This window comes from Emydura macquarii, unplaced genomic scaffold (genome assembly GCF_026122565.2).
Source record: "Emydura macquarii macquarii isolate MOO-44397 ecotype Brisbane River unplaced genomic scaffold, CSIRO-AGI_Emac_v2 contig_2473, whole genome shotgun sequence".
Classification (NCBI taxonomy): Eukaryota; Metazoa; Chordata; order Testudines; family Chelidae; genus Emydura; species Emydura macquarii.
In genome coordinates this window covers 12,475,632-12,495,558 of record NW_027132610.1, presented here as the reverse complement: position 1 = coordinate 12,495,558, position 19,927 = coordinate 12,475,632, and the positions used below count along the sequence as shown (strand labels likewise).

At 44.1% G+C, this 19,927-nt stretch overlaps 1 protein-coding gene across 2 annotated transcripts in view; it reads left to right on the top strand.

Moving 5' to 3' along the window:
• Positions 1–8,609: 8,609 nt before the first annotated feature.
• The window catches only part of LOC137163000 (probable tRNA methyltransferase 9B), an 80,841-nt gene continuing 69,523 nt past the window's right edge, over positions 8,610–19,927 (top strand). For both annotated transcript variants that reach the window (XM_067562981.1, XM_067562982.1), the window contains exon 1: positions 8,610–8,994. The gene's annotated coding sequence lies outside the window, so the exon portion shown is untranslated. The remainder of the gene's footprint in view (positions 8,995–19,927) is intronic.

Genomic DNA, 19,927 nt, shown 5'->3' with positions numbered 1-19,927 from the left:
ACGTTTTTCACAAGCAGACTAAGCAGTGACATTTCTTTTTTATGCACTTAGGAACTTTAGGATATGAGATATCCTACCAGGCAATCAGGCTGCCTGTTAAAAAATCAATGGATTTATCAAATGGTGAAAAACATAGTAAGAAGGTAATTGGATATACCTCCTGCCACTAGGGTGTCAGAGGACTCTGTTATATCAACAGAAAACAGTGTAAAAGCTCTGCTGAGGAGAAGCTTATCCTAATATTGAAATTGTATCCCTGCCATTTTAGCAGTATGAGATGCTTTTGCGTTCTCTTTTCATATCATTAGCTATCATACTGAAGACAAATTTGTAATAAATGGATAAAGCTTCTAGCAGCTCAGGGTCTTATGTAGTCACCTTTCCCCTAATATTATAAGTATTTTGAGCTAATTTAATTGTGTATCAGGAAAAAGATAATGTGCTAATAACAGCTTCTGTTATAAACATAAATCTGTATATAAATCACAAGAGAGATCTAACTGTGAAGACTTTTCTGAAGACATTACATCCACTCCTATAGGTTTTCTGGTGGGATTGTACTCAGTGACAAAGATACTCCCAAATCAATCTACTCATTTATTCATTGCCTGCAAATATGCAAATATTATACTGTGCTGTGACTGAAAAGGTCACTTTTGCTCAAAAGGACACCGCTGGGCACACTTTATGATTAAATCTGACCCAACGGATCATCGACAGACTTTGTATCTTGCCCATTGAACTATTCAGAATGAGTTTTACTGCAGTCAAGAGGACCTGAAATGTAAGAAGGACACAAACATTGAACTTATCAATCAAAGGGGGAAAAGCTGCCCTGGATTTGGCTAGGTACTTGCAAATTTCCAGTTTCTTTGTCTATCAAATTCCATACAAAAAACCTATATTAAAAGAACATTACAATTGCAAAGTTAGGAAATGATAAAGTGAAGGTCAGACGAGGAAGGGAGAAGAACCAGAAGACAGCTATGCAAAGCAAGGAAGGACAAGATTCTATGAGTTAGGGTATATGTGTCAAAAGCTACAGAGAGGACCACGTAGCCTGAGGTCACTGAGCCCTAAGATTTAGCCAATATAGGGTGTTTGAGATCTCAATGAGAGCAGTTGTAGTGGACTGAAGAAGGAAGAAGTCAAACTGAAGGGGAACCGTGATGGAGCTGGAAGATGGGAATGCATGACGATGATTGTAAACAGCATGTTTGATAGATTTAGAGAGAAAGAGAAGAAGTGAGCTGAGGCAGCAGCTGAAGTCAAAGGTGGGTTTTGGAAGATGGGAGAGAGCACAGAATTATATTTTGAGGGTAACAGAACGGAAGACAGAGTGTTTTAGGAAAAGAGAGGGGGAAAGTGGAGGTCCCAAAGGGTAGCAGATGAGTTTGCATGGATTTGATGTGGCAGGCAGAGAGAGTGGAAACAGAGAGCAAGAGAGAAACCTTGGCCTCAGTAACATGGACAAATGATTAATTTATCCTCACAGCTCTCCTGGGAGGCCAGGAATTGTTATCCCTGTGTCACAGATGTGGAAATGAGGCATCAGGAGCTGTAACTCACCCTAGGTCACCCTGAAAGTATGTGGCAGAATCAGGAATAAAACCCAGATCTTTTGGGAGCCAGAGAATGTCTTACACACAAGACCATCTTCTTATACTGGACCCATGCCTCATTCATTACATACCACAAAACTTCCACAGTGAATGACACCAGCCTTATTAATAGGATAACATACAGTTAATGTGATGAATTGTTAACAATGATGCAGAAAAAGCAGATGTGTTCAATAAATATTTCTGTTCTGTATTTGGAAAGCAGGATGATGTACTTGTATCACATGATAACAAACTACTTTCCAGACCATTAGTAAGTGAGGAGCACATTAAGCAGAATCTAGCAGGGATAAACATTTCAAAATCAGCAGGCCCAGATAAATTGCACCACCCAAAAAGTCCTAAAAGAATTTGCTGAGGAGATCTGCGGCCTGCTGATAATTTTTAAAAGATCTTGGAATTCTGGGGAAATTCCAAAAGAGCACTAATATTGTGCTAATATTCAAGGACAAGCAGGATCACATGGGTAATTATAGACCAGTTAACCTGACTTCAATCCAGGTCAAAATAACAGTAAAATTTACCTGGCATTTCAATCAGTAAATGTATGGTGTGACTGGAGCAGTGCCCTGTTGTGGACTTTCCAGGCACACTGATGTGGCCTGAGGTCTCCTGAGGGTGGGGGAGGAAGTCTCTGTTGCTGGTGTCCACTGAGGTAAACTCCAGCCCACTGGCTAATTGTCTCTTCAGTCATATCCCCTTCTAAGCAGGGTCAAGAGGCTCAGTTGAAAAATGTTCTACAACACAAAAACACATGTAACTCACTACTGTGCCATCCCCCAGTTTTCCGTGGGGACGAGGGGCCTTCATGCCCTTTTCTTCAGGCTTGGTTCCCAAACAGTCTCTGCTTTGAGTGCGGCTTGCTCCTTGGAGTATCACTGTTCCTGCCCAGTGGCTGCTCCAGCTACCAGGCCTATCTCCACAACTCCACAAGTGAAGCTCCCTTCAGGCAGAGAGGCAAAGATCTGTTCTCTTTCTTGGCCAGTCGACAGCCCTGAATGCAGCTTGGCTCTCTCCTTTTATTCCCTCTCCAAGCTGGGCATTGGCTGCAAGCATAGTGGGATGGGGGGAGGCTAGCTGGGCCCAACGGCTCCCCTGAACGCCTTTTCCGCTGGTGTGGGACCTCTCTGCCCCATCACACATCCCCATCCCGACCTCATTACAGATACATCCCTCTCCCTCTTCCCCATTCCCCCTAAAACATCAGTATTCAGGTGGGCTCTTGTGGTCCTGCACTGGATGCAGAAGGAGAAGGGCTGGAGGGACAGTTACCACCTTATAATTCGGCGGTTGGTGTCCTTCATGGCATGGAGCCAATGGAATGGGACATGGTCAGTGACTAAGGTTAAATGATTGCCAAGAAGGTAGAATCAGAGGGAGTCCATTGCCCACTTCACAGCAAACAGTTTTTTGATTGCGGAATAAGCCTTCCCCCTTGGTATATTTTTCTACTCAGGTAGAAGATGGAGCGCTCTTTGCCTTCCACTACCTGAGATAAAACAGCCCCTAATCTAGCCTCAGGGACATCAGTCTGTAGCAGGAATTTGGTCACGAAGTTGGTGCTATACCAGACTGGTTCTCTACAGAGGTGTGCTTTCAGGGTTTGAAAGGCCTCTTCACAAGCATTGGTCCACTAGATCTTCTTTGGACTACTGTTTTAAGGAGATCTGTAGGAGAGGCCACAATGGTCGAGAAGCCTGGAATAAACCATCAGTTGTACCCGGCCAGTCCTAAGAAGCAGCATACTGTTTCTTTGAGGTTGGCATGGGGCAAGTCTGGAAGGCTTAAACCTTACCCACCAAAGGTCACACCTTGCCTTTCCCAAAGTGTATCTGAGGTAGATTGTCTCATTTTTGCCTAGAGGACATTTAGTGGGACTTGCTGTTAGGCCAGCCACCTTGAGGGACTGGAGCATGGTAGTTAATATGTTTTAGATGGTCTTTCCAGGTTTGACTATGGATTACAACATCTTCTAGGTATGTGGTGGCATAGCCTTTAAGGGGGCAGAGGACCTAGTCCGTCAGTCACTGGAATATGACCGAGGTCTCATGTAATCCAAACAGCTTTGTCTGGAATTGAAAATAGACAAAAGGAGTGGGAAAGGCTGTTTTCTCCCAATAAGCAGATGCGAGGGGGATCTGCCAATACCCCTTGATCAGATCTAGAGTGGTAACATACTCTGCCTCATCTAGCTGGTCAAATAATTCTTCAACACAGGGTATAGAGTGTGCATCAAATTTCGATATGGCTAGCAATTTCCATCCAATGCATTCAAAGGGAATGCTCACCAGCAGGAGGGGGCTAGGGGAGCTTTCTCTGCTGGTCAGGGTGCCAGGAGCTGGCACTCTGGACACAAGGATGTTCCCGTATTTTGTAACATAGACTCCAGGCCAAAAAATAAAATGGTCTAAAGTTCAAGCCAATGTTTTCTCCCTTCCAAGATCCCCATGAAGGGTATGGTCTGGGCCCAGCTGCATGACCTCCCTCCAGTAGATTTCAGGGTCATGACTGGGATGTGGGCTGTTGAGCCTAATGGTCAGAGCTATGAGGGTGGCAGTCCCTGGAGGTTACAGCAGAGCTGAGCTGTAGTCAAAGATCAGGAATTCCAGGGGCACAATTGACAGCAGAGTGTCAGAGCCAAGGTTCAGAAGCTGAATGCCAAAGCCAATGATGGGTGAGCCAGAGTCATGATCAGGAAGTGGAGCTAGGGGTCTGAGCCAGGGGTGTCAAGGATGGAGAAGGGCCAGGGCTGATGCCATAATAATATTCTATGTACAGTACAAAAGTTGCTAATATGGCAAGATTTTTATACCCTGATCCAAAGTTCAATGAAATGAATGGGAGTCCTTCAATTGACTACAATGGGCTTTGGATTTGGCCTTTACCAGATAAGCAAAGTCCTGTGACCATCCCCACAAACATTTCACTTACTTCATCTCTCATATACACTGCTAAGAAATGAAATCTCCAGAACAGTAAAAATTAGGATCAGAAAACATATTTTACTCTTTATTTTGATAACTTTTTCAATACCTTTTCTAAGATGTACAGGCACCTTTCAAACCAGTTTTACCAGCCATGCAAGTTACACACCTCAATTTTTTAAATAGTGCTTCAAGTTTCAAATCTATTGTTAATCATCTCTCTATTCAAGTATCCATTCATGGTAAATATAGTGTGCTTTTGTACAGTAGATTGAACAGTAGACATCTAACAATACACTGCCACTATAAAACAAAGGGTCAAAGTTAACAATGAGTGGGAAGTGTATTGGAAGGGATGATAATGAGTGAGGAAGGATTATACGTCAGCAGGGAAGTGACAGGATCCCCTTTTTATTTCCAGACATTCTATTGTTTTGTTTTGAATTGAAGAATTTATGTGAATAAAATGTAATTGTGTTTTGAGGCATTCACTGCACTCCTTTGAAACATATGTTCCACCTTAACTGCTTCTACTTGTGAATTCTCCAGATTTTTCCATGAGCATGAGAACCAATATCATCCGATGTAAATAGGAATAGTTCTACTGACTTTAGTCGAGCTGCACCCACGTACTCTGAGAATGTGGCTTCCCAAAGTTTAAGTTGGGTTGGCATGTAAGGCAGGAATAGCCTCCTCTGGAAGACCTTCTGAGTCTCAACAAAGCAGAGCTCCACTTTTGCAGACTTGGTAAGTGCACAGGGAAGGGCGTTATAACTGGGTGGGAGATGAGAGACGTGCACAGCGAAGGGAAACAGAGAGTGATGTTTTTATTTACGTTGAAAGTTTTCTATCTAAAAAAGTTTAAGCATTTAAAATGATCCCAGACCCTCTCCCGGGGTCAACAGCAGTAACTCTTTATATTGCCTCCAGACAAAAGGAGCCCAGGAACAAGGACTGAAACTTGGGACCTGATCCTGTATATTTGTACTCAGGTGAGTTGCCCTTATTCGCGCAGAGTCCCACTGTAAAGGTTGAATTTTGATGACCTTGAAAAAACCAAAAACAGGTAAAAAGTGAAGGGAGGGAGAAAATAAAGACGAGGAGAAAAAGACAGAAAAAAAAAGAACAAATATATAGAGAAAAGAGAGAACGGGGGGAAAAAGAAGAGGGAAAGACAAAAATAGAGAAATATACAGAGAATGAAGGAAAGAGAAGAACAAGGACAAAGAAAGGAGACAAAGTCCACTCATGTGAGGTCAGGACTACTCTCCAAAGTAAGAGTTTGCAGTCTGAGCCCTTGTAAATCCCACATGACAGGGCAGGTGAGCCACTCAGAATTTAGCCTCCGATTCTGCAACTGCAGATGAATCCCCTGAACCTACAGAGAACCCCATGGAAGCTAAGGGTCCCACACATACACATGCAGTTGCAGGACTGGGCTTTACTTTGTTGTCTTTGGTGCAGTTGCTGGCTTTTTTGACACATCAATATTTATTTTAATTTATTGATGAAAAATGCTGAAATAGAAACATATTCTGTTTCCTATTCTGGTATATTTGCTTGGTTGTTCTATGAAGAAGTTTATACAAAGGATTTACTGTAGGGTTTGTATATTTCATGCAAAAATATATTTCCCTGGACAGTTTGATTTGTTTCTGCAAATGCAGAGTTTCTTCAGTTTGTTCTTGTGGTTGGTTTTAAAGGTTTTTTTATGCAAATGAGCTGTTGCTGGAGATAGTCTTCCTGGTTATTTTTTTACTGCTGTTAGTCAAAGATAATTCTCTCTTTCTCCACACCAGGTTCATGTGACTCAGATTGTTTAACAAATATACCATAATAATAACACAGTTCACATAAAGCACTTTTCTTCTGCGGATCTCAAAGCACCTTATAAGATAATGAATCACTAGGAGAGGTCAAATGACTTGCAGGTCCGTGCAAAACAGAGAATTCAGCTCAGGTCTCCTGGCTATCAGTCTAATAGCCTACTCAAGGGACCATTCTGCCAACAGAAAGGGACACCTGCCAGCACAGCAAAGAATAACAAAATATTTATTTTTGTCCAACACTGGACAGAGAGAGATAATTCTTCCTTAAGAAGAATTCACTAGCTCTTTGATCACTGCCCACATGCACAATGTTGCTGTACAACATGCTACAGTTGATTTGCCTGTCCTTTTTATCCTGTGTAGCTAAGGTTAGGGGTATTTTGTTTTATGGTGTTCTTTTGTTTTTCTATTTCCCTTGCTTTGTACTGACTTTAACAACCTACTTCTTTTATATTTTAAAGCATTAATTAAAATAATGATTGTTTCCTCATTCTCTTTTTAATACTCTATTAAAAATAATTTAAGCAGTTCCTTGCCATTCTACATTTATCCTAAAAAGCATGTGCCACAACTATAATTGCTATTAATACAGCAAAGTCACCTTTATATTCACAACTATCCTTTACAGTTTTGAGGAGAATCGTCCTAACGGACAAGGAAAATACAACTAACACTAATGGGGGTTACATATCAAAGTGAATTATAGGCCTGATTCATCATGGTTTTGCACCTTGTGTAGCCATTCACACACATGCAAAGTGGGTGGCAGTGCTACCAACACAGGGGGCCTGATATGCCTCTCATTTGCACAGCTGCAAATCAGAAGTGACTCCACTCAAATCAACAGCATTGCAGCTGCGGCAGTAAGAAGAGAATCAGTTAAAGATAAATGGCTACAAAAGTCAAGAGAGATCTTTAAAACAGACAGGCAAACCCCCACTCACCAATAATCCTAACCTATCCCTTCTCCACCTCAGTTTTATACTGTCAGTCTCACAAAACTTGCACTTTTTTATGTTAGAGGAGTTAGTAGCATATGCAACACGTATATTACATATAATACAGATAGAGAATATCTGCATGTGTTACGAGAAAACCCATGAGGGAAATGTTGCAGATTTTTAGTTGGGGGAGGAGGCAGTGTTTGTTCATCTGCAAATCTGACCAGAGAATGGCCTGCAAAACCCATAGATTCCACTGGATCTAGAGAGACCTTCCAGAGGCCCCCTGTGCAGTGGCCCTGTGCCTTCAAACTGTCTTTAGGTACCCTGATGACCCTTTGTTCATTGATGGCATGGCTCCAATGGTGTGGTGCTGCCAGGAACTTTCTTCTCTCACAGATGAGCTGAACATCAATCCCTGCAAAATTGTAAGCAGGATGATGCATGCAGTACCTATCCCCTCCCACTCCAGATTGTCCCACCCCACCAAGACAGGTTCCCATCTCTGTACAAGTGTTTACACAGGATGTGAGGCAAGTGTGGGGGTCGAGGATGCATAGGTGGCTGCCTACTGCACTACATTTTTAGGGGTGGCTCTGGTTCAACTGCCCCTCTCTATAACCAAGACAACTTTTCCTGGCACGTCTGCCCCTTTTAAGGGCATCCCCCATGCCAACAGCAGCAGGGGCCAGAAACTACCATTACAGTGGAGCTCTCACTCAGCTGTCCCTGGCCAATATAGCTGGGGAGGCTGGTCATATGGGGTGACTTTCCACCCAAGTTGTGGTACCTTTGTCACAGCTAGGACATCAGAACTGCTAGCACCAGCCTGGGGGGACAAGGGAGCAATGGTACAGAACTGACATTCCTCTCCCACCATCCTACACTCTGCGTGGGGATTTGTGGAGTTTTGTCTTCTCTGCCCACAGCCAGGGAGAGGGTGATCTTTGCAGCTGTCTGGAGGAAAGGAGGCCTCTCCTGGAGCTCCCACATACCTCAGCCCCAAATTACTTGCAGTTGTGGTACTTCTCTGCCATTCCTGGGGCGTAGGGATCTGAAGGCAGGGCATTACATGAAAGGTCAGCTTCTCCCACCCTTACTCCAACCCTGTAGACCTCCCCAGAGTGAGGGAAGGGGATCAGACTGAGTCAGCTGGGGGTGGGCTCAGGTCCCAGCTACCCACAGAGTCAAGTTCGACACTAAGGGCAGCGGGATCTGGCCCAACGGGCTCCTAAAGACAAATCAACGCGCCCACGGCGTCACCTGCGGGAATTCCGCCGGGGGAGGACACTTCTCCCGAGCCCCTCTGCAGCTGCCGGACCCGGGCCGCTCGGCAGCCCGTGGGGGGAATCCCCTGTAGGGCTCCCCCGGCGGGGAACCCCTGCCTCCCTCCCCCAACACCAGCTGCTGCGCCTGCGGCTCCGCACCAGTGAGTCACAGGACAAAAGGCTCCACCAGGGACCCGAGCGAGCACGTAACCTAGGAGAGCAGCGTTGTTTGGGGCGGAGGCGGGGCGCCGCGCTGGCCGGCCGGACTGCGGCTCCAGGGAGACAGACTGGCCTCTGGCCCCCCGGGAGCGAGCCCCACGTGGCCCCCGAGGCGTGTTGTGCCGCCGCCAGGCAGCCCCCGGCCCCGAGCAGCTCTGCGCCTGCCCGAAGTGCGGCAGGAGGGAGCGGGGGTGAGTAGCCGCAGCGACTAGAGCGCGCTGGGCTGGGCTGGGCTGGGACGGCGCCGCGTGCGGGGCGGGGAAGGGAAGGGGCGAGGAGCGGCGTCAAGTGAGGGGAAGCGCAGCACTTGCTGCAGCGTGGCCGGGGGGAGTGCGCTAGCGGCCGGTGCACAGGGTCGTGTGGGGCACGTGGCCCGGACTGGTCGCACCCGAAGGAGGGCGGGGTGGCCTGGCCCCGCGGCTGTCCCAGCGCCGCACGTGCACGAGTGGCGCCGGCGGATGGCACCAGCCGCTCCCCGGCTCGGAGCAGGGGGTGACGCCTGTGGCCCAAGCCGCGCTGTCGGGGCTGCAAAGGGTGGCTGGCGCGCGAGCGTCACCCGAGCAGACCTTGGCCCTGGAGCGAGCGGCTCCCCTCCCCGCTTGGGGCATAATTTCAGTGACTCCTTTCCACAATGGAAATCAGTTTCCCTCCCTCTGCGTCTGCTCCCGACGCCTGCTCGGAAACTAGCGGAGCAGCTAGCCCGCGTTTGCAGAGGAAGGTCTGCACATTTTGCAAACTTTGGTTGTGTTCAGAAGCAGACCCACGGGGCTTGAGTCTCAGTGACTCCGCTCCTGCAAGGAAGACAAAGGAGCTTTGTCGTGGGGGTCCTCTCCCTGGCTCAGTGTAAGTTAGCATATGATGTGCTGCCTAGGGCCCCTCTAGGACATGGGAAGCAAAGAAGAGTCGTGTTGCAATGGTGCAGTGCTTTCCAGGCATGCCCTTTCTCTCCCCTTGGACTTGGCTGTTCCTGACAATCATATCCCAGATCAGTGTGGTAACATTTTACAGCCACTTTACACTGGTATAAGATTGCACAAGGGAGGAGCAAGGCAGTGGAGAATCAGCCCTGGGCAGGTCATCTGAGGTAAATTTCATTCTGAAATGTAAAGTGCATGTAGTGTTTCAGATTGAGGACAAAGTATCTGAAAGACATTATTTTGTATTTCTTATCTACCTTAAACATGCCTGTACCAATTTAAATAAAATACGAAACACACAATTTATGTCTGGACTAAGAAAGTGTATGCTAAATTTAAGAAATAAATTATCCAATCAGTGTGTCTCAGAACATGCTAGGTAATATTATTTAATACTTACTTTGTAGTATATTGCATATAAGCCAGCCAGGTCAGGGACTGGTTGTGCTATGTTCTGGACAAACATATATAGCAAACAGCAGTCCCTGTCCCAAAGAGCTTGTGGTCTAAAAGACAAGATGTAACAATGGATGAGACAAACAAATTGAGGGGTGAGATTGAAAGTAACATGATATAGCAACAACAAAAATAATCCCACAATAGCATGTGCACAATTCTTAGGACCAACACACACATACATATACACACACAAAGTTTCCCTTTCAAATGGGGGATTCAACATTTGGTGGAGTATAGGGTGCTGCTCCACAGTGTGTAAATTGCAGGTTGACAGAAGCAGAGCTAATGAGGTTACTGTCTACTGTGGTATCACACCTACCTCAGTCCAGTTGTATTTGTTTTTCTACATAAGTTAATGCAGACAGTGTGGAAACCCCCTTATGCAAGGTGTGGGGGAGAGGTGAGAGGAAGCGACTGGTGGGATAGATCATGGCATGGGCAACTGTAACTGTGCAGCAAAGGAGCTGGAAAGGACCAAGGGAGTTGTGGTGTTCTTATTAAGGCACAGATAGTTTATATTTAATGAATACATTATTTTTCATTAAACACAGCAATGAGAGGCTGCTGTAGGCTTCAGCCTGCTGCAGCCTGTGCTCCGCCACCTGGTTCAGAACTCCACCTTCCAAAATGTAGGATGACCTTTGGTGTCTGCCCCTACATGTCCTATCCTTACAAAACAGTGAAAGCTACTCCACATAGTGGTGAGACAGGAGCTCGTGTGTGCATGATCTGGCCTCTAGTAAATCTCCTGTGCAGAGCTTGTTCTAGAGGCTAACCCACAGGGCCACTTCTCGTTTCCCCAGCATTATTCCCTTAGGGAAGGGACAAGGTTGTGGAAGTGCTAACTCCTCCTGTCCTGATCCCTACATAGGAGTAGTCTACAAGAGGATGATACAGCCCTTAGAAAATAAATCCAGGCCGAATCCAGGCCAAAATCTGTCCTCCATAAGTTGCATGGGCTTCGGAATTTGGCCCATTGTGTACAGCTTGGTTTTATTTCTGTGTTTGTGTTAGAGAAGCTTGCGGTTTCCAATGAACTTCAATTAAACAAGATAGAAGTAAATGATTATTTGAAATTGGACTCTGCCAGTAAGTTCATATAGACATAAACATCTGGGTTGAATTAATTTGTTTTTAATAATATTGTGTAGCAGAAAGATGAAATCAAAGCTGAACTGAAGAGGTTAGTGAAGCATGACATTTTAAATGGGTATGGTGATGGTTACAGTTTGCCCAAAAGCTGAAGCAACTACAGTGTTCAGAACATTGGGGTTGGAAAAATATTACTATGGCAACAAATTACTTTTATATCACATAAAGCAAAAATAGATCTCTCTCTCTCCCCCTTCCCCCACCCCTTCTGTGGGAAGCACATATTTTAAAGTGAATGAAAGATTAAAGGTGATAGGCAGAAACACTTGCATGAATATATTTTCATTTTTCTTTATTTGCTTTATACATATTTCTGTATAAATCTGAAATGCAAAAATAATTTAGAGCTAGAAGCATCTTACTGCCAAAAACTAGGAACTGCTTAGGAAAGCGAGGGGGAGTGTAATTCAGTCAGAACTTCTATTCTGATTGTGATATAACAACATTGGGCTTTAATTTATTTTAAAAAAATATTCCCAACAGCTATAAAATATAAAAAATTATATATTTGACAAGATTACTTTTCTCTTCTTACTTCTCTTCTAGCATGAAAAATCCCACCCCAATTTTGTATTTTAGATCAGCTACAATGTGTGTCAAACTACAAGCATTGGATTTGCTGGCAAGACACTTAGATTGGTTCATTTCATCTCCTTTTTTTCTTTTTAAAAGGTGTGTGACTTTCATTTTTCTGAAAGAGAGCTGCTAGCAGAGCTTTGTTTCTGTGTCTCAAACGGTGAGGCTATGTGCAAGGGGGCAAAGTGACTGGACAGGAGCTGCATATCTCACTAGGTCTGTGGTGTTCAACCCTTTTTCACTTGCAGACACCTAAAAAAATTTCGAATGGAGATGCAGACACCTTTGGAAAACTTCGACATAGTCTGTGGATCCCCAGGGGTCTGCGCACCACAGATTGAAAAACACTGCACTAGGGAATACTCAGTGTGCAAGAGGCCCTCTGATGGAGCCTCACAGTTCTCTGTGCACCTTGCCCATCCCATTGGAAGCCCTGGCAGAGGGACATTCTAGGGTGGGCCAAGGCAGGTAGGGGTGTATTGGATATAGGAAAGGGAATGGCTGGGTGTTCTTATGCCTGCAATGTCTCATAGATGCCATTGCATCAGTTATCCTGGGTCAGAGGCTGAGCTGGCCCCAGCAGCCTCTGAATAAGGGAGGTACAAGTTACCTCCTTTCAGTCTCTGTGCTGAATTTGGCCTTTTGTTAGCTGGAAATTGAGGCTGCAAGAGGTCTGCATTGAGACCCAATCTGGATAAGAGTTGGTTAATTCTGTTTTGTTGGGAACACAACTGGAAGGAATGGTAAAATATATAGCAGCTCTTTTAATTGGACGGAGGTGCCTGTTACTTGTGAATCACATTTACAATATGAGATAGCTATTAGAACAGAGGCTGCTGCTGGATGTGCAGGCAGCAGCCATGTCAAGAATACTTTTTACCATCTGTACCTGCTAAGGTGAATGGGACCTTACATTTCATGCTTAGACCAGGTTATGCGTATTGTGCCTTTGTCATTTTGAGATTATATTACTGAAATGTACCTTAACAGGGCCTAAAGTATATGAGGTCTATTCTCTGTTGTCCTACAGGCCTTTTACAGCACTCAGATGGCATGAACAGGCTGTAAAGGCAGCTCATTGCTCCTTAAGGGCAACGCAGAATTCAAAAATTCTTCTGCAGTCCCCATCCACCTTCTTGTTGGTTTGCTGAAAAAGGAGTCTGTTTCCTAATGACACTCAATGGAACTCTTAGGAAGATCCAACTACTATAAGTTTGTTGAAGTTTGCTCTCAGCAGAGCTAAATGCAGGATTAGGACTGTCATCATGTTTATCTGTAATTTGCACCAAGCATATTCAAACAGAAGAGACAGAAAAAGAAATCCAGTACCCATTGACCATCTAGCTCAGCAGTATCAAGGAACACCAAAGCAACTCCATGGTTGAGAGATGATGCGCAAAATTCTCCTTTCAGTTGCGTGGATGCAAACTCAGGGACATCAAATAGGCCTTTTTGAAGGTGCAGCCACTGAGGGGGTGAGAGGGACTAGTCTTTTTACATCCCGTAATCTCCCCTCCAAATTGCTGCAGGACTATTGCATTCTCACTCCTGGTTTCACTGATTTCCCCAACTTTTAGTGTGGTTGCCTTGAGTGGGGTTCCACTGGTAGATCAAATGAGAATGTTGACACCGTCACTAACTAAGGATAGGGGTGGTAAAGTCTTCACATAACTGTCTTTCTCCATCCTGTGACCTTTTCAGAGAGCGCAGAAAAGATGGTAGAAGAGGGCACATGGCCTCTGCGTTACATATACACAAATACTTTAAAGCATAGCTAAAGCACCTCATGCTAGGTTGTAATTATAGACCAAGCTTTGTCTATTTTTAATAAATATCCGAGTAGCATGTATTTGCTATTTTCAGCCCCCCATTCCTTCCCATCTAGTTTTGAACATTCCTTCAAATACTGCTCGACATTGGTTTTAGATGCTTGGGATTATGTTATTATGCATGAATATAATTCGATGGGGCTATGTCGCACTTACCTGTTTTACCCTTTTTTTTCAGTGTGGTATCCAAAGGAGGATGAAACCAGCATGTTCTAGCCACAAATGTATCATTGGCTCTGAACAGTAATAGATTGGTGGATGCCTCTGCCTATGAGTAGAGCCCTGCATGGGTACAAAAATGTGGATCTGCATCTGATCCGCATCTGTAAGAATCAATTTACATCATACCCCACATCCACAGTCTCTGTCTCCTATGGCATTTGCACCTGCATGCACCCTCAGCTCTGGACCCCCCAGTCAGCTGTTTGGAGGCTAGCCCTGCTGCAGCCGCTGATCAGCTTTTGGGGGCCTGCCCCTCCAGGCAGCAGCTGCCGAACAGCTGATTGGTGGAGCCAGGCTGAATGGTTGGTCAGCAGCAGTTGGAGGGCCCCACCAAGCAGCTGTTTGGCGGCTGGCCCCTACCCCTGGATCTCAAAGGCAGGGAAGCAGCCTCAAAGGCTATGAGCTGCAGACAGCTGCTTTCCCTCATTTGAGGTCTGCATCCGATCCACCAGCCACAAAAACTGGTCTGCGGGTATAAAGCAGATTTGCAGGGCTCTGCCTATGAGAAGTTAATACACAGGTAGTGAATTTTCCTATTTTTGTCAACAAAACTCCAATTGCTGTTATTTTATAATAGCGGAAAGTATTGTATATTAATTCTACTACCACATTAATAATGAACCTGTGTGTGGTAGATCTTCTGTATTAGCCATAGATCAGTTGTGCTACAAACAACAACAAAATCTGGAGAGATACCAGTATCGACTGTTTCCTGTTGTTTGGGTTATTTAATGGAATTGCTACACAAGTGGCTTTTCTTTTGTTTAAGCAGACTTGTGCAGAATGTATATATCCCCAAATGCCTTCTTCATTGCCATTGTATTTATAGTAGAACATTCTATGACCCTGTATAGAGGAATAAGGCTTCTATTTGTCTCCTGCTCATTCTGTCAGCATTCACACAGTGAGTTCAGTAGAAATCCCTCAGGTATTCCAGTGTCAGACCGCAAAGGCATTTCTGCCTTTTAGAAAAATTATGTGTTTCAAGGAACAGAGACTTTGGGGAATATTCCTGTGAGGTAAAGACTTGACGCAGCAATGCAGATGCAGGGAACTAAAAGGTTGGTGGGGGAAGGGTAAAGGACTGAAACAGAAGCAAAGTAAAAGGAGAAAATACATATATTCTGATTTTAGTTGCTCTGATGAAAATCCAGAGTAACTCCGTGGACTCAATGAAGTTCCCTGGAGTAGCACAGATCAGAATATGGCTGTACATAAAGAAAAGGGGGGGGGGGAGAACCCCAACAGAAACACTGTCTTATCCTGACAGCAGATAATTTTTGGAGGAAAAATAAATGGGATCATCAAGTGTGCCTTTCTTCTTCCCAAAGTATTAAAAACAATTTGGATCAAGTTCAGACCTGCATAAGCAAGTACAACTTCTGTTGATGTAGATTATTTATTATTAGCATTGCAGTAACTTCTCCATGCCACAAAAATGGATCATGGCCCCACTGTGCTAGGCGTTGCACAAACACATAACAAAAGTCCATGCTAAAAGAGCTTACAATCTAGATATAAAAGAGGAGATAAACAAACAGATGTGGGGGAGGGGAAGTACAAAGTAACAATAAGACAAAACTGGTCAGCATGATAAGTACTGGTCACATAGTACACCAGCTGCCTAATGTTTGTCAAGTTTTTATAGGTGTCTCAAGAGATGTAAGGAAGAATTTGAGGATAGAAGTTGTGCCTGCTGACGTTCTATCTCTTTGGCCTACATTCTCTGCTGAACCCAATTTTCCCTGGGTTCTGTGAGGGGGGCCACAAAGGAGTTGGTTGCAGCTCCCTGATTCAGGAACCAGTTATATACTGGCCTCAACATAGATTAGAGCAGCATGGAGACTGCGGTAATCTTTACTGCCTGGCTATGGCTCCCAAAAGGAAGCTCTGCAAACTGGGGATTGCCAGGGCACAATATACTCTAGCTTTGCTCTCTCTCTCCCCACCCCTGCCATACATCTTCCATCGCTACAGATGTAGGAGAATTTAATAGTTATAAAACCACTTGTTTCAGATTGTTTTTATAATTAACAATTACTACTCATCTAATCCCACAGTTGTAAAAAAGTATTGGTACAGTAGATAGTATCAATTCTCTCTGATTTTCTTGTTCTTTACTTCAGTGGAGTTATTCCAGTTTTACACTGGTGTAAGAGAAGAGAATCAGGCCTATATTGTCCAGCTCAAGTAAACAACTACATGTGTTTGTGGAGGGCGACCTCTTTTTTCTATAACAAAATGGTGTGGCGATTTTCCATGCTTCACCTTCCTGACAGGTATGTAGTTGAACGCTGTTCTCTAATTGGTTTAGCTTGTGGGAACCATTGCCTGTTGAAATTTCACATTCTTCATTGATTCTCTGTGACATTTCAAAGGGGAAAGACACTTTTAATGCTTTGCATGAAGAAACCAGCGGTGTGATCTCATCAGGAGATGAAGGCGTTTAAAGTCCAGATTTCCAATCCCATTGCTGCAGAATGTTTACTTGTCAGATCTTGTTTGTTGTCAGTGTTCAAATGCGTGTAATGTCTTGCAAGGCAGGGTTTTGGAATGTGAGGCCCCAGCAGTAATGAAGGAAATTTGTACAGCAGTTGAACAGATAGTATGCATTTTAGAAATCGACTTAATAAAGTCAACACAATGCCAGCATTGGTATTCAGATGAAATTTAGGCTTCTATGAACAGGCAGTCATGCAGTCAATTTCTTAAGCGAAAACCCTAGTGTTAGACTGAGTATGTGTCTAGTGTCTCTGATATTTCATAAGAAGAGCATGAGGCAGTTTTCAGTATGTTGGGAATATTCAACCATAGACTGAGATCCCATTTCTCCATAGAGCACACCTTCAGTTTCTGTTACATTCTACTCATTTGACTCTTGTCTATTTATTGCAAAGGTAATTGGTGTATATCTCAACTATTCTTGCTTGAATGCTGTGCTTGTAGTTTCTCTAGGTCTTGAAAGCAGGACTGGGAAATACACTACTTAAAAGCCGAACGGAAACTATAATAACTCTTAGGATCTGTCTACACTGCAAATAGAGGTGACATAGCCATATGCCATTCCCCAGGGTACAATCTGGACGGTTGAACAGCTGTGTCCCCTTACCTCTATAGCTTGGGTGCCTTTTGCACTGCTTTGCTATTTGAACAGCCCTACCTGGCCTGCTCACACTGCGTTCAGCATGCAAATTCATTCCCAGATAAATACATGAGCACTCTGATTAGTCACTCATGAATAATATACAGTGCAACACCCACAATTTTTTAGTCCTAGCCTGGTTTCCCTCAGAAATGTGTGTCTTATACTGTCCAGCACAATACTGAATAATGCAAGCTCATAGCCTGTCATTTCATCAAAGGAAATGATATATTCATCATCCTAGTTTATCTCAAATGGAGTTTTCCATACACTTCAAATTCAAATACCCTGGTTAAGATAAAACAATTAGATAATTTTATTAACTACAGAAAGATAGACTTTAAGTGATTACAAATATTGATGCATAGAAGTCACAATTGGTTACAAAAGAAAATAATAGTAATATGCAGGCTAATATCTAACTTAGTAAACTAAGTAGTCTTAAAAGCAAAGGCTTTGTCTCACCATATGCTGCTGTAACTTTCACAGGCATCATCTCCTTTCAGCCTGGGACCAATCCCCCCTTACTTCAGCTCTTTGAGAGTTGTTGAGGTCATGAGCTGAGCTGGGAGAAGAAGAGGTAAAGTCAAGTGTTTTCCTCCCACTTTTTAACTCGATTTATTGCGCTAAAACATCCTTGCAAAGTCATGGTGATACGTACTCCATTGTGAACATGAGGTTTGAAATGTTCTTGTGATACAATGTAAATTTCTTATTCACACCTTCCCACTGCTGGAGGATGGCTGCTTAAGTAAGTCATTTGACTTTCTTGATACCTGTCTGGGGGGGCCAGTGTATCTTTATCTCTGAAAACTTGTTGGGACCTGCCTTTCTAACTCTGGAACATGTTACAGCAATGATATATAGTAGAAACTTATAACTTTGCATACAGTGTTGATACACATATTTTACCAGGACAATAATGCTCAGCAGATTGAGTTTTCAAATGATACCTCACAAGACATACTTTATAAAAAATTTATCATAGTCTTGTAAAATTGGTGCTGATATATATATATATATATATACCATCACAACCCAAGCTAGTTAGAGCTCAAATAAAAATAGCAGTAAAGCCATGGCAGCATACGCTGGCCACTCAAGTACATATACAGAGTCCTGGTTGCCTCTTGCTTCCTGAGAAGCCCCAGGATCCCTGCAAATTTCAGAGACTTGGGGGGAAAACTTCCCTTTGCCCACTGTGGAAGAATTCCTAGGAATTAAATTTTAACTGGTGTGCAGTTCTGCTCTAGGTTCATGTTGCACAGTCCTAATTAGCCTCCTTTCTGGAGCCAGAGAACTTGGTAACACATATATGGACCCTCCTCAAGAGAAAGAAGACTCCCTAAGTTTGGATTTTGAGTTTCCTTATTATCATTCTTTTAGGGGATAGTATTCACTATGGAACTGATATGGGGCTTGCCCCCATAATTTGCATATCTTGATAGATCTTTGGAGGCAAGCACCATCTGCACAGAGGCCTGGTGCCTCAGCACATCTTCCTCCAATAGGTTTATGGCTATTTTATGATTTGTACTGCCAGTGCCTCCCCCCAGCCATCTGGTTATTATACCAGTGAACCTTCAGCATGGAAAACTAGTTCAGAACATCTTTGCTTGGTTACAAAATATAATAGAGACAAAGAAGCACAGCTGTTATAAATTGTACCTCTGTAACCTATTAGAATTCTTTGAAAATATCCACAAAGTAGCGCATAAAAGAACAAATGGATATAATTTTAGCCTTTCAAAGGCTTTTGATAAGGTTCCTCACAATGGGCTATTAATGAAACTTGTTAGCCATGGGATGGTAGGTGAAGACCTATGATGGATTGAAAACAGAGGGGAAATAAAGTGGAAATAGGAATAAACTGTTCATTTTTAGCATGCAATGAAATTAACCAGGGAGGAGTACTACCAATAGGAGCAGTGTTTAATATATTCATGATCTGGAAATGGCTTTGTGAAAGAGTGGACTCACCATTAGAGTGGCTGGGTGTAGCAAAACATACCTGACTAGTGCCTCCTTCTGACAGTCTTTCTAGTCCTCTGGTGGTTCACCTCTTCCCAGGCTTGATCCTCAGACAAGTCATGATTTAAGTCCATCCCTTCCCGGGTGGTGTCCTTCTATCAAGATTTCAGATCTGACTCTGGGCCCCATAGTCCTTGCACCCTTCTGATGGGACTCCATTGATCCTTATCCCCTTCTCTCAGCTTCACACTGCTTTCTCCTGTGGCTGGTAGGGTAATCCAGGCCCTCCCATTACAATGTTTTACAGCCCAGGGAGTCTGTAACCAGCAGTCAATGACTGTTTCACCCAACTCCTTGCTGCTGACTCCCTGGGCTTCTTCCTACTCAATCTTTCTTAGGCCTGCATTCCCCACAGCCTCTCTAGGTCCACCTTTCTTCTCCAGGCTGGGTTAGCTCAGCAAGTTAGGCAGGCAGACTTACCTTAGCCGGGCTTGAGCTAGTGCACTAAAAGTAGCAGTGTGCACATTGTGAGTCTGGCAGAGACTCAGGCTAGCTACCAAAGCTCAGACCCACAGGATCAGGTGGGCTTGAGAGCTTGAGCTGCAACGTTCATACAGCAATTTTTAGCACATTAGCTTAAGTCTCACTAGCATGAGTCTGTCAACCCAGGACGGGAGGTTCGCTCCCACTGCAGTGTAGACATATTATCAGGGCTCTTCCCTGGAATTCCCTAACAAACCCAAACCCAAGGTACAAACCCAAACCAACTTCTCCCCTCCTCAGGCTTGGCTTTTCATGCCTCTTAAATTCCCCTGACTGTTCCTCCATGAAACAACTCTCAAGGCTCTCTCCAGTC